The following is a 6,000-nucleotide window of genomic DNA, read 5'->3' as shown; positions in this document are numbered from 1 at the left end:
TCATCGCAGGTGTTTAGTCATCTCATCGCAGGTGTTTAGTCATCTCATCGCAGGTGTTGGGTCATCTCATCGCAGGTGTTTAGTCATCTCATCGCAGGTGTTGGGTCATCTCATCGCAGGTGTTTAGTCATCTCATCGCAGGTGTTGGGTCATCTCATCGCATGCGTTTAGTCATCTCATCGCAGGTGTTGGGTCATCTCATCGCAGGCGTTTAGTCATCTCATCGCAGGTGTTGGGTCATCTCATCGCAAGTATTTAGTCATCTCATCGCAGCTGTTTAGTCATCTCATCGCAGGTGTTTAGTCATCTCATCGCAGGTGTTGGGTCATCTCATCGCAGGTCTTTGGTCATCTCATCGCAGGTGTTGGGTCATCTCATCGCAGGTGTTTAGTCATGTCATCACAGGTGTTTAATCATCTCATCGCAGGTGTTGGGTCAATCTCATCGCAGGTGTTTAGTCATCTCATCGTTGCTATTTAGGCATCTCATCGCAGGTGTTGGGTCATCTCATCGCAGGTGTTTAGTCATCTCATCGCAGGTGTTGGGTCATCTCATCGCAGGTGTTTAGTCATCTCATCGCAGGTGTTGGGTCATCTCATCGCAGGTGTTTAGTCATCTCATCGCAGGTGTTGGGTCATCTCATCGCAGGCGTTTAGTCATCTCATCGCAGGTGTTGGGTCATCTCATCGCAAGTATTTAGTCATCTCATCGCAGCTGTTTAGTCATCTCATCGCAGGTGTTTAGTCATCTCATCGCAGGTGTTGGGTCATCTCATCGCAGGTGTTTAGTCATCTCATCGCAGGTGTTGGGTCATCTCATCGCAGGTGTTTAGTCATCTCATCACAGGTGTTTAATCATCTGATCGCAGGTGTTGGGTCAATCTCATCGCAGGTGTTTAGTCATCTCATCGCAGCTGTTTAGTCATCTCATCGCAGGTGTTGGGTCATCTCATCGCAGGTGTTTAGTCATCTCATCGCAGGTGTTGGGTCATCTCATCGCAGGTGTTTAGTCATCTCATCGCAGGTGTTGGGTCATCTCATCGCAGGTGTTTAGTCATCTCATCGCAGGCGTTTAGTCATCTCATCGCAGGTGTTGGGTCATCTCATCGCAGGTGTTGGGTCATCTCATCGCAGGTGTTTAGTCATCTCATCGCAGGCGTTTAGTCATCTCATCGCAGGTGTTGGGTCATCTCATCGCAGGTGTTGGGTCATCTCATCGCAGGCGTTTAGTCATCTCATCGCAGGTGTTGGGTCATCTCATCGCAGGCGTTTAGTCATCTCATCGCAGGTGTTGGGTCATCTCATCGCAGGTGTTGGGTCATCTCATCGCATCTGTTTAGTCATCTCATCGCAGGCGTTTGGTCATCTCATCGCAGGTGTTGGGTCATCTCATCGCAGGCGTTTAGTCATCTCATCGCAGGTGTTGGGTCATCTCATCGCAGGTGTTGGGTCATCTCATCGCAGGCGTTTAGTCATCTCATCGCAGGTGTTGGGTCATCTCATCGCAGGCGTTTAGTCATCTCATCACAGGCGTTTAGTCATCTCATCGCAGGTGTTGGGTCATCTCATCGCAGGTGTTGGGTCATCTCATCGCAGGTGTTTAGTCATCTCATCGCAGGTGTTGGGTCATCTCATCGCAGGCGTTTAGTCATCTCATCGCAGGTGTTGGGTCATCTCATCGCAGGTGTTGGGTCATCTCATCGCAGGCGTTTAGTCATCTCATCGCAGGTGTTGGGTCATCTCATCGCAGGTGTTGGGTCATCTCATCGCAGGCGTTTAGTCATCTCATCGCAGGTGTTGGGTCATCTCATCGCAGGTGTTGGGTCATCTCATCGCAGGCGTTTAGTCATCTCATCGCAGGTGTTGGGTCATCTCATCGCAGGTGTTGGGTCATCTCATCGCAGGCGTTTAGTCATCTCATCGCAGGTGTTGGGTCATCTCAACGCAGGTGTTGGGTCATCTCATCGCAGGCGTTTGTCATCTCATCGCAGGTGTTGGGTCATCTCATCGCAGGTGTTGGGTCATCTCATCGCAGGTGTTGGGTCATCTCATCGCAGGCGTTTAGTCATCTCATCGCAGGTGTTTAGTCATCTCATCGCAGGAGTTTAGTCATCTCATCGCAGGTGTTGGGTCATCTCATCGCAGGTGTAGGGTCATCTCATCGCAGGTGTTGGGTCATCTCATCGCAGGCGTTTAGTCATCTCATCGCAGGTGTTGGGTCATCTCATCGCAAGTATTTAGTCATCTCATCGCAGCTGTTTAGTCATCTCATCGCAGGTGTTTAGTCATCTCATCGCAGGTGTTGGGTCATCTCATCGCAGGTGTTTGGTCATCTCATCGCAGGTGTTGGGTCATCTCATCGCAGGTGTTTAGTCATCTCATCACAGGTGTTTAATCATCTCATCGCAGGTGTTGGGTCAATCTCATCGCAGGTGTTTAGTCATCTCATCGCAGCTGTTTAGTCATCTCATCGCAGGTGTTGGGTCATCTCATCGCAGGTGTTTAGTCATCTCATCGCAGGTGTTGGGTCATCTCATCGCAGGTGTTTAGTCATCTCATCGCAGGTGTTGGGTCATCTCATCGCAGGTGTTTAGTCATCTCATCGCAGGTGTTGGGTCATCTCATCGCAGGCGTTTAGTCATCTCATCGCAGGTGTTGGGTCATCTCATCGCAAGTATTTAGTCATCTCATCGCAGCTGTTTAGTCATCTCATCGCAGGTGTTTAGTCATCTCATCGCAGGTGTTGGGTCATCTCATCGCAGGTGTTTAGTCATCTCATCGCAGGTGTTGGGTCATCTCATCGCAGGTGTTTAGTCATCTCATCACAGGTGTTTAATCATCTCATCGCAGGTGTTGGGTCAATCTCATCGCAGGTGTTTAGTCATCTCATCGCAGCTGTTTAGTCATCTCATCGCAGGTGTTGGGTCATCTCATCGCAGGTGTTTAGTCATCTCATCGCAGGTGTTGGGTCATCTCATCGCAGGTGTTTAGTCATCTCATCGCAGGTGTTGGGTCATCTCATCGCAGGTGTTGGGTCATCTCATCGCAGGTGTTTAGTCATCTCATCGCAGGTGTTGGGTCATCTCATCGCAGGTGTTGGGTCATCTCATCGCAAGCGTTTAGTCATCTCATCGCAGGTGTTGGGTCATCTCATCGCAGGTGTTTAGTCATCTCATCGCAGGTGTTGGGTCATCTCATCGCAGGCGTTTAGTCATCTCATCGCAGGTGTTGGGTCATCTCATCGCAGGTGTTGGGTCATCTCATCGCAGGTGTTTAGTCATCTCATCGCAGGTGTTGGGTCATCTCATCGCAGGTGTTGGGTCATCTCATCGCAGGCGTTTAGTCATCTCATCGCAGGTGTTGGGTCATCTCATCGCAGGTGTTGGGTCATCTCATCGCAGGCGTTTAGTCATCTCATCGCAGGTGTTGGGTCATCTCATCGCAGGTGTTGGGTCATCTCATCGCAGGCGTTTAGTCATCTCATCGCAGGTGTTGGGTCATCTCATCGCAGGTGTTGGGTCATCTCATCGCAGGCGTTTAGTCATCTCATCGCAGGTGTTGGGTCATCTCATCGCAGGTGTTGGGTCATCTCATAACAGGCGTTTAGTCATCTCATCGCAGGTGTTGGGTCATCTCATCGCAGGTGTTGGGTCATCTCATCGCAGGCGTTTAGTCATCTCATCGCAGGTGTTGGGTCATCTCATCGCAGGTGTTGGGTCATCTCATCGCAGGTGTTGGGTCATCTCATCGCAGGCGTTTAGTCATCTCATCGCAGGTGTTTAGTCATCTCATCGCAGGAGTTGGGTCATCTCATCGCAAGTATTTAGTCATCTCATCGCAGCTGTTTAGTCATCTCATCGCAGGTGTTTAGTCATCTCATCGCAGGTGTTGGGTCATCTCATCGCAGGTGTTTGGTCATCTCATCGCAGGTGTTGGGTCATCTCATCGCAGGTGTTTAGTCATCTCATCACAGGTGTTTAATCATCTCATCGCAGGTGTTGGGTCAATCTCATCGCAGGTGTTTAGTCATCTCATCGCAGCTGTTTAGTCATCTCATCGCAGGTGTTGGGTCATCTCATCGCAGGTGTTTAGTCATCTCATCGCAGGTGTTGGGTCATCTCATCGCAGGTGTTTAGTCATCTCATCGCAGGTGTTGGGTCATCTCATCGCAGGTGTTTAGTCATCTCATCGCAGGTGTTGGGTCATCTCATCGCAGGCGTTTAGTCATCTCATCGCAGGTGTTTGGTCATCTCATCGCAAGTATTTAGTCATCTCATCGCAGCTGTTTAGTCATCTCATCGCAGGTGTTTAGTCATCTCATCGCAGGTGTTGGGTCATCTCATCGCAGGTGTTTAGTCATCTCATCGCAGGTATTGGGTCATCTCATCGCAGGTGTTTAGTCATCTCATCACAGGTGTTTAATCATCTCATCGCAGGTGTTGGGTCAATCTCATCGCAGGTGTTTAGTCATCTCATCGCAGCTGTTTAGTCATCTCATCGCAGGTGTTGGGTCATCTCATCGCAGGTGTTGGGTCATCTCATCGCAGGTGTTTAGTCATCTCATCGCAGGTGTTGGGTCATCTCATCGCAGGTGTTTAGTCATCTCATCGCAGGTGTTGGGTCATCTCATCGCAGGCGTTTAGTCATCTCATCGCAGGTGTTGGGTCATCTCATCGCAAGTATTTAGTCATCTCATCGCAGCTGTTTAGTCATCTCATCGCAGGTGTTTAGTCATCTCATCGCAGGTGTTGGGTCATCTCATCGCAGGTGTTTAGTCATCTCATCGCAGGTGTTGGGTCATCTCATCGCAAGTATTTAGTCATCTCATCGCAGCTGTTTAGTCATCTCATCGCAGGTGTTTAGTCATCTCATCGCAGGTGTTGGGTCATCTCATCGCAGGTGTTTAGTCATCTCATCGCAGGTGTTGGGTCATCTCATCGCAGGTGTTTAGTCATCTCATCACAGGTGTTTAATCATCTGATCGCAGGTGTTGGGTCAATCTCATCGCAGGTGTTTAGTCATCTCATCGCAGCTGTTTAGTCATCTCATCGCAGGTGTTTGGTCATCTCATCGCAAGTATTTAGTCATCTCATCGCAGCTGTTTAGTCATCTCATCGCAGGTGTTTAGTCATCTCATCGCAGGTGTTGGGTCATCTCATCGCAGGTGTTTAGTCATCTCATCGCAGGTATTGGGTCATCTCATCGCAGGTGTTTAGTCATCTCATCACAGGTGTTTAATCATCTCATCGCAGGTGTTGGGTCAATCTCATCGCAGGTGTTTAGTCATCTCATCGCAGCTGTTTAGTCATCTCATCGCAGGTGTTGGGTCATCTCATCGCAGGTGTTGGGTCATCTCATCGCAGGTGTTTAGTCATCTCATCGCAGGTGTTGGGTCATCTCATCGCAGGTGTTTAGTCATCTCATCGCAGGTGTTGGGTCATCTCATCGCAGGCGTTTAGTCATCTCATCGCAGGTGTTGGGTCATCTCATCGCAAGTATTTAGTCATCTCATCGCAGCTGTTTAGTCATCTCATCGCAGGTGTTTAGTCATCTCATCGCAGGTGTTGGGTCATCTCATCGCAGGTGTTTAGTCATCTCATCGCAGGTGTTGGGTCATCTCATCGCAAGTATTTAGTCATCTCATCGCAGCTGTTTAGTCATCTCATCGCAGGTGTTTAGTCATCTCATCGCAGGTGTTGGGTCATCTCATCGCAGGTGTTTAGTCATCTCATCGCAGGTGTTGGGTCATCTCATCGCAGGTGTTTAGTCATCTCATCACAGGTGTTTAATCATCTGATCGCAGGTGTTGGGTCAATCTCATCGCAGGTGTTTAGTCATCTCATCGCAGCTGTTTAGTCATCTCATCGCAGGTGTTGGGTCATCTCATCGCAGGTGTTTAGTCATCTCATCGCAGGTGTTGGGTCATCTCATCGCAGGTGTTTAGTCATCTCATCGCAGGTGTTGGGTCATCTCATCGCAGGTGTTTAGTCATCTCATCGCA

Source organism: Siphateles boraxobius, unplaced genomic scaffold, assembly GCF_051911475.1.
Source record: "Siphateles boraxobius isolate OS27281-9 unplaced genomic scaffold, OSU_SipBor_1 138, whole genome shotgun sequence".
Taxonomy (NCBI): domain Eukaryota; kingdom Metazoa; phylum Chordata; class Actinopteri; order Cypriniformes; family Leuciscidae; genus Siphateles; species Siphateles boraxobius.
The sequence above is the reverse complement of the archived record's forward strand: the minus strand, read 5'-3'. Positions refer to the sequence as shown.